Source organism: Phodopus roborovskii, unplaced genomic scaffold (genome assembly GCF_943737965.1).
Source record: "Phodopus roborovskii unplaced genomic scaffold, PHOROB, whole genome shotgun sequence".
Taxonomy (NCBI): Eukaryota; Metazoa; Chordata; class Mammalia; order Rodentia; family Cricetidae; genus Phodopus; species Phodopus roborovskii.
The window spans coordinates 43,003-50,169 of NW_026125306.1; positions in this window are offsets into that span (position 1 = coordinate 43,003).

Consider the following 7,167-nt stretch of genomic DNA (forward strand, 5'->3'; position numbering starts at 1 on the left):
ATCCCTCCATGGGGAATGTGCTCCCAAAGTCCTTTTGTGCACCAGGGATGCATCCTGGTTCCACTGTCAGAGATCCCTTAGACTGCCTAGGCTTTCTAACTGAGACCCACTGTGGGTCTCAGTTGGTCCAATGCTATATTCCCAGATATTAGTCTGAAGGTCCATTAGCTCCCCCTTGTTCAGGTCAGCTCTCTCTGTGGGTTTCTGTAGCCCAGTCTTGAACACTTCCTTATCACTATTTACTCTCTGCATCTGGATTCCAAGAGTTCAGCTCTGTGTTTTGCTGTGGGTATTTCCTTCTGTTTCCATCAGCTACTAGATGAGGGCTCTGTGATGGCAAATAAGTTAGTTGTCAATCTCATTATAATGGAAGGGTATTTAAGGTAGCCTTTCTACTTTTGCTCAGATTGTTATTTGGTGTTATCCTTGTAGGTCTTTGAACATTTCTCTAGAGTCAGTTTTCTCTTCAATCTTAGAATGTCTCTCTCTTATGGTATCTCTCTTTTTCCCACTCATCTATTCATCCCCAGACTCAACCTTCATAGTCCCACATGTTGTCCTCTCCTCCACTTCTCTCTCATAATTCCCTCTCCACTCACTGCCCCCTTACTCACTTCCAGTATCCTCAGAAGATCTTGTTCCTTTCCTCTTCTATGAGGGACCTTATTTGAATCTCTTAGGTTCCTCCTTGTATCCCAGTTTCTCTGGCAGTGTGAATTATAAGTTGGTGTTTCTTTGCTCTGGGTCTAAAATCCATATATGAGTGAGTTCATATCATGTTCCTCTTTTGGTGACTGGGTTACCTACTCAGGATGTGTTCTTCAAGTTCCATCCATTTATGGAGTACAGATTTTCAAAGTATGACCTGAAGATGCTCCGTTTTTACACAGTTTCTTTTGTTATGACCCCATTTTCATTTTATTTTATTACTTTGCATGTTCTCTGTGTGCCGTTTTGGTAATTTTGATAAACATTTGTCTATCTTGTTAATATTTAAAGAACCAACTCTTTGTTACATGGATTATTTGTACTGTGTTTTCCTAGTTTCCAACTTACTGATTTTAGCCCTCAATTTGATTAATTCCTGATGTCTACTCCTCTAGAGTGAGTTTGCCTCTTTTTTCTTCTGGAGTTTTCAGAATTCTCTAATGTAACATTTCTCCTGTATCTTCATGTGGGCACTTAGTGTTATGAACTTTCCCCTTAATACTGCTTCAAAAGTATCCCATAAGTTTGGATATGTTTTATCTTAATTCTCATTGAATTCTAGGGACTCTTTCATTTCTTTCCTTATTTCTTTCTTAACCCAGGAATTGTTAGATTGCACATTGTTCAATTTCCATGAGTTTGTAGGGTTTCTGCCAACTAAGTTATTGTTGAATTCTAACTCTAAAGCATGGTGGTCTGATAAGATACAGGGTGTTATTCCAATATTTTTGTACCTATTAAGGTTTTCTATATTCCTGAGTATGTGGTCGAATTTAGATGTGGTTCCATGTGGCACTGAGAAGAAGGTATATTCTTTTGTGTTTGCATGGAATCTTCTATAAATGTCTGTTAAACCCAATTGGGTCATAACTTCTGTTAGTTCTTCTGTTTGTTTGTTTTGTCTGGTGGACCAATCTAGTGGGATATTGAAATATCCCACTTTAAGTGTTGAGGTTTAGTGTGTGATTTGAGTTGGTGGTTGTATTGTGAGTGGACTTCCCATTTTTTTTTCTTTTGGCTGTTGGTAAAGTGGGTTTATATATTGCCTATGTTTTCATGGGCATAGTTAACTTCCTTGGGTGGAGTTTACCTTCTAGAACCATCTGTAGGGCTGGATTGGGTGATATGTATTATTTAAATCTGGATTTGTCATGGACTATCTTGGTTTCTCCATATACAGTCTATGCCCAGAAAGTCAGGGTTGGCATCCATGGTCTCTAAGTGTTGGAATAATATCTATCCAGAAACTTTCAGCCTTCAGAGTTTCCATGGAGAAGTCCTATGTAATTCTGATAGGTTTGCCTTTATATGTTACCTGGTCTTTTTCCTTTGCTGCTGTTAATATTCTTTATTTATTCTGCATGTTTGATGTTTTGATTATTATGTGGTGAGGGTACTTTTTCTGTGGTCCACCCTATCTAGTGTTCTGTAAGCTTCTTGTACTTTCATTAGCATGTTTTTCTTTTGGTTGGGAAAGTTTTATTCTATGACTTTGTTGAATATATTTTCTGAACCTTTGAGTTGGGTTTCTTTACCGTCTTCTATACTTACTTCTGTTCTTTGCTTTGGCCTTTTCATGGTGTCCCATATTTCCTAGATATTTTGTGTCAGGGGTTTTTTGGATTTAAGATTTTCTTTGGTCGATGAATCTATTTCTCCTAGTGTATCTTCTGCTCCTGAGATTCTCTCTTCCAGCTCTTGTATTCAATTGGTTATGCTTTGCATCTGTAGTTCCTACCTAACTTTTTTTTATTCCCATCTTTCCCTCAGGCTGTGGGGTTTTTTTGTTTGTTTGTTTGTTTTGTTTTGTTTTTGTCTCTATTTCAGCTTTCATACTTTTCATTGTTTGAATTTTTTCTTGAAATTTATGGTTTGTCTTTTCCTCCATTTCTTGAATTTTTTGTTTTTCTTACAATTTGTTTTTAGTTTTGTTTTGTTTTTGGGGGGTTTGTTGTTGTTGTTTAAGACAGGGTTTCTCTATATTGCTTTGGAACCTGTCCTGGAACTGGCTCTGTAGATCATACTGGACTCAACTCACAGAGATTTGCCTGCCTCTGCTTCCTGAGTGCTGGGATAAATGATGTGTGCTACCAATGCCTGGATTCTTCCATTTTCTTAATGGATTTTATCATTACCTCCTGGAGAGACTCTATCATTGTCATAAAGTTGTTGTTAGGGTTGTTCTCTTCTGCTTCATCTGTGTTGTAATGTTCAGGTCTTGCTAGTGTGGAGTCCCTAGACTCTGGTGATGTCATATTGGTGTTTCTATTGTTTACTGGGTTATTATACTATAGTCTACACATCCCTTCTAGTGTGCACTTGTGGTGTCTCTCCCTCTCCTGATGATTATGAGACCAAGGTTCTCTTCTGGTTTATGCAAGCAGATACAATACGCTGATGGCTCTCCTCTTCCAGTGGGTAAAGACAGAACTAGGGCGCTGGCAGACTCTAGATGGGCTGGTCTTCTGGGATGGGTTACCCCATGCACAGACCCAGTCAGGCGGCTCTGAGCAAGCACTGGAATTCGGGCTCCTTCAGTGGGTGGAGGTGGGACCAAGGTGCCGGCAGACTCTGGATAGACCAGTCCACAGGGTCAGGCTCCCATTCCCACAGTCCCCATTCCTCAGGAAGCTGCCATCATTTTGAACTTTTACTTAGGTTTGTTTTTCTTTACTATCCAGACCATATTTTAAATATAACATTTTATAATGATCACACACTTAATAGTATCTCTTCATATTAGTTCTTATTCAACTTCCATATCTTCCTTTATTTTTTAAATGTTGATGCATTCCTGCCTTAAATAATATCTACCCAATGTGTTATTGGCATTATAGGTATTGAGGAAGCTTCTTATCTAACAAAGCATCATGATAACAACCTCTTCCAATAAACAACATGATAGGAAAGATGTGGTAGAAATTGCTATACTCTAATAAGTACTACAATCTCACATTCATGTATCAACAAAATGATTCCCATATAGAATCTGTTGTATATTAATTTCAGAGGATACTAAGCAGTGTGTGGAAGTAGTTCTATGGCACAGTACATATGAGGGCCTGTGTATCCAGAATTATGGGAGCTGGAGTGACTGTGATAAATATTCTTATAACATCTGTGATTATCTAAGATAGAGTTGATTTACACTGACTTTTAGTGTATTAAAATAGGCATTGTAATATTACAAAAGATACAGAATATTGTACAGCATTTCATAAAGATTTCTGGTCAGGAGATCCCAGTGTGTCACTAGTGAGAACTCCATAGTAAGCCCAATATACTTTTAAAAACATCAGAATAGCTAACAGTTACAAAATTCAATTTTGCCACCAGTTTGCCTGACTTAGAAACTGGGCTCTGAAAGCTCCACAGAAACACAAATGATTGATGTCTTCTAATGAACATGAACCCATGGTATCATGTTAATTATGAAATCATACAGTCCTTAGAGAGAGGGAAGTTACATAGAGAAAACTAAATCAGAACTGTGTTAGAGACCTGTGACTATTTCAAATAATTTAAACCATTTTCCACTAGGTCTTCTCTGACACTCTCTAAGTTGCCTTATGTAAACTAATGAAGATTTGAGAAGATCTCATCCTATGGTAGAGTAACATACCAGGTATTTTTACTTGCAGAAAAGATGAATAGAAAGCATTTTAATGAAAACTCTAAATTTGGAACTAGCATTATATTCGCTATTCTTTTCTTGGTATTGTCCAAGTTCTCCAAAAGGTTTTTGAGAGTGCCTGCTAGCTATATTGTATAATCTAAGCTCCATGTTCTTTTCTTGTAACACATTACACATGACTAACATCAGTTTCTAATAATACAACAAACTATGTGAAATTAAGCTTTCTAGGAAAACTATTAAGTATGCAAATGATATAATTCCTCTTACATTTACCACCCATCTCGTTTTAGAGTCTACCAAGAAAGCAAGTTATGAATATACAGAGTTCTGCAAATGAAAGCCTGCAGCCAGACAAAAAAGAGTGCATTCTCTGTGCCTTACTACCTCTTGTGATCATGGGAGGAGCATTTCAGTTTTTGTGCTTACTTCCTCTTACAATAGCTTCTGTGATCCTAGTTTACATGACTACTGTAAAAGTGAAGAGAGATAAAGCTTATAAATCATGGGGTTCTGCACAAGTAAATCCCAATCAACTTTTGATTGTATAATTTTGACCATGGTGATGATGTGTAACCATTATAGAGCAGAAGTATTCAAAAGACTCAGGCTTAAATCAGGGACAGTCAAACTTTAGTATAGATTCACAATTACCAAACACCCTAAGGTTTAGTAGAAAGGAATGTTGGCTCCACTAGACAGGCAGATTGCATTTTTGAGAGAGCTTGACCAATGAGATCCAAGTCCAAATATATATATATATATATATATATATATATATATATATATATATTCACAGTGACTTTAGTACTTCCTTTAGTACAACCATGATTTTCTCAAGCATTATTTCTCATCATTCTTGCTTTCTATCAAGTCTGGAGGAAAGCAGACTTTTAACTGTGGAAGTGTTCATGGTATAGGCAGGGCATCCCTGATGTCCATTGATTGAAAAGCAGGTTCTTATGTCTGGTTCCTTCTTACTTACCAAGAAATTCATCTTAACATAATCAGAGAGGAGGCTACAGTCTATTGAGGTTTAATAAGGATCAGGATAAACAAATAGGCCTAGACAGATGAACACCAGTAGGTTGCATTGGATGCTCTCCTCTCCGCATCCCGTCACCGAGAGAGTCCCCAGCTCCTCCTCAGAACTAGTTCCACAGGTCACTTCCGTCCCTGGCTCCACACCCCAATAGGCATGGTTAGTGCCACAGAAGCAGACAAAGTGAATATCTTACTACAATTCCCCTTTTAGTCTAAAGAAAATATTTAGGCTTGATATAAAACTATAAACAAAACAGTTAATAACAAGTGTGCTCTAAGAAAAGGAAAATCAAGAACAAAATGACCTACATATATAGTCCTAGAGTGAAGGGATAATGGAGTTTACAAAAGAGTTGTCCTAAGCTGGAAAGCTTATGTCTAATACCTAATATATCTAACTCAGAAGAGAGAATAATAGTTGTTATAGCTTAATCTTCAACCTCATCAAGACCTGAGAATGAAAATAACAATACTAGGGTTGACAGGAAGTGCTGATGGGCAACTTCCAAAAGGTGCAGCTACCTGGCTGCAGTCACCCAAGGTCTCATAGCAATGTTGGTACACCCAGTTTTGGCTAAGACCAAGAGTACTTGACAGACCACAACACAAGCAGGGATATAGAAAGGCTGTCTTACCCTGATGTGGCAAGGCTCAGCAGTCTTCTATATTTGTCTCCTACAAGTAAATATGACCACATGTCCAAATCAGTGGTCAAGGTGGGGGCAGTTCTTTGCCCCAGAGGCCATTAGCTGAAGTGAGGATGGACTCCAGAAGAAGTGACAACAGTGTCCAACATATTTTCAGGAAAGTCCACGGTGCTGTCATGAGTAACAGTGTCTCATGTCAACAGAGAACTAATATTAAAACATTTAAATGCCATCTTCTACCTGTCTATGAAGTGACTGAAGATTAAGCATCTATGTCTGACTAATCTCATAGGTAAAGGAAACATGAGTGAGGATGATCTGTACTACTCAGGAACTTAGCTAAAAAAACTGATTGAAACTTCCTTGAGTAAAGCAGAGATAAATACCTAAGCAATATAACTATGTACTTATATATACATTTAAATCACTAAAACAGAGGTAGAGTAGAAATGTCTAGTAGAAATGTCTAGATCAGAGGTAGAACTATAAAGGGCAGTATGATAAAAATATTCTAAATTGTATCAATATACAAAATTGTAGTGAGATAATTCTGTGGCACTGACCACGCCCATTGGGGGTGGAGCCATGGGCGGAGTGACCTGAGGAAGGAGGTCCGAGGGATAACTAGGAAAGGCCCTCTTGCTGGCTTGACTCGGACAGGAGAGGATCGGGTTGAATTTCCTGGTGTTCATCTGTCTAGGTTGTAAGTTATTTTTCCCTGAATAAACATCTATTCAGCCTATTTGTTTATCCTGATTCTTATTTAACCGTGAACATAAGTAAAAGTATACATACTAAGAATATGGTAAGGATAATGTGCATAAAACATCATAAATGGAAAGAATTTACACAATATTACAAAATATACAATTCTTTTGGGAAAGGAATATAAACTTAATTTTACATGTGTTACCACAAATAAGAAGATATAACAATGTAAGCTGTATAATACTAATAGCTCACTCTTACTAAATAATTCACAAGAAGACAGGCTAATCTACCTATATCCATCTAAATCATACCTTTCCCAACCATACCCTATTCCTGTCTAAAAGATAAACATGTTATTTGGGGATGGCACAGCAGTGGGATAAGACTGGTAGGAAAAACCATACTCATAACTGTAGTCACTTT